General features: G+C 31.2%; 1 pseudogene; it reads right to left on the bottom strand.

Annotated features, from left to right (window-relative positions):
* Window positions 1-563: 563 nt before the first annotated feature.
* LOC150035335 (uncharacterized) lies at window positions 564-1,386 on the bottom strand (annotated as a pseudogene).
* Window positions 1,387-1,642: the final 256 nt, after the last annotated feature.

Genomic DNA, 1,642 nt, shown 5'->3' with positions numbered 1-1,642 from the left:
TCAAATAATCATAGTTAGGAGTTATCATTAACATAGTTTAATGAGATCATATCAGTGATATGGACTTATCACTGATAGATCAATATCACTGATATAGTCTATCTATATAGGGCTGTTTGGGGCATTGAAATAATATAGGATGTGGAGAGTTTTGATGTTTGGAGAGTTCTGATGTTTGAGGAGTTCTGATTGAGTATGAACGAGAGTATGATCGAGTATGTTCAAGCACTGAGATGATATACGATACATGGAAGGAAAATGATGGTGAGATACAAAACACGTTCCAAAAATGGGCCCATAAATAATTAAAATCAGTGAGATAGGATAATGGACCTCCAAACACTGAGATGATATAGGATGTGGGGATATACCATCTCATGTTGGGCCCCCAAACAACCCCTTTGTAATATTGGTCTATCATTGATAAACTATGTTGCTGATAGACTCATTCCCTACATTTATTTGTGTGTTTCAATAGATAAATACGTCTATCACTAATATTTGTTTATCACTGATAGACCAATATCATTGATAGACTTATATCACAATTACTAATGGAAAAATTAGAAACTTACATTTCGTTCGGATAAGATATTGTCATTAAGATCTTGCCAATCTGGTTGCTTTGTTGTTTCCCAATTCAAGATTATTCGGAAGCCATTTCCTACTCTTTTTGCGAACCCCTCATAAAGTTTAGGAATTATTTCATATGCCCAATAAGCTAAAACTACGGGGAAGCCTTGCAGATAGACAACTAGTTTTTCTTTGCCCTTAACAAATTTCTTAAAAAACTCGACAGTAAGACTATAAGATAGTCTTTCCTATGGATAATTCCTAAACTTATCCTCATCATTCAGCATCTTAACATGCTTCCAATCCACAAAATTATGACTTTTTTTGGAATCAACAAGTTTTCTAGTAAATAAAGATTGGCAAGTTTTGCTATTTTTCTTTCATCAGTGCAGTGACTAGAAAATAGTTAAATGTACTATTCACATTTTCCCTAGTGATGCTAGTATCATTTCTAAAAAATGCCTCTCTAATTTCTGAATCATTTTCTTTAGTTTCATCTAAAACATCTTCAACAGGGTATTCATCACAATTTAATCCAGTAATCAAACAAAAATCCCTCAACTCAAACTCTACAATGTTACCTTCAATGTTGAAAAGAAGAACATTGTTATTAGTAGAAACGCATTGTCTTCTAATCATATGTGGTAGAAGTTGTAAAGGTACTTTGGACATGTTTAAACCTAGAAGATGCCGAAATGGTCCTTCCTAAAATAAAGATAGACACGTAGAATCTAAACTCTTAATATGGTCTATCACTTTCATCTTGACATAAACTATGACTTTCAAAGTGGAATTCCAACTTTCTTTAGGATTTTTTTTTATTTAATTTTTTTGCCTATTTAAACAAAAAAAAACATATGTTATAAATATTCTAAAGAACAACTTAGAAATAGATATATAGTAAATAAATAGTTTATACCATCTCTTGTTTCATCTTTTTTTTTTTTTTTTTACTTAATGGTTCTTCAAGTTCTAAGGTTCTTTGTGTCCCTTTTTTGTTGTTCACTTTCCATAATTGTTTTTCAATTATCCATATGTTAGAATAGTAATAACCACTTCAATCCACAAA

The sequence above is a fragment of the Benincasa hispida genome, chromosome 6 (assembly GCF_027475165.1).
Source record: "Benincasa hispida cultivar pf3 chromosome 6, pf3_genome.v1.1, whole genome shotgun sequence".
NCBI lineage: Eukaryota > Viridiplantae > Streptophyta > Magnoliopsida > Cucurbitales > Cucurbitaceae > Benincasa > Benincasa hispida.
This window is presented reverse-complemented; position numbering and strand designations above follow the sequence as displayed.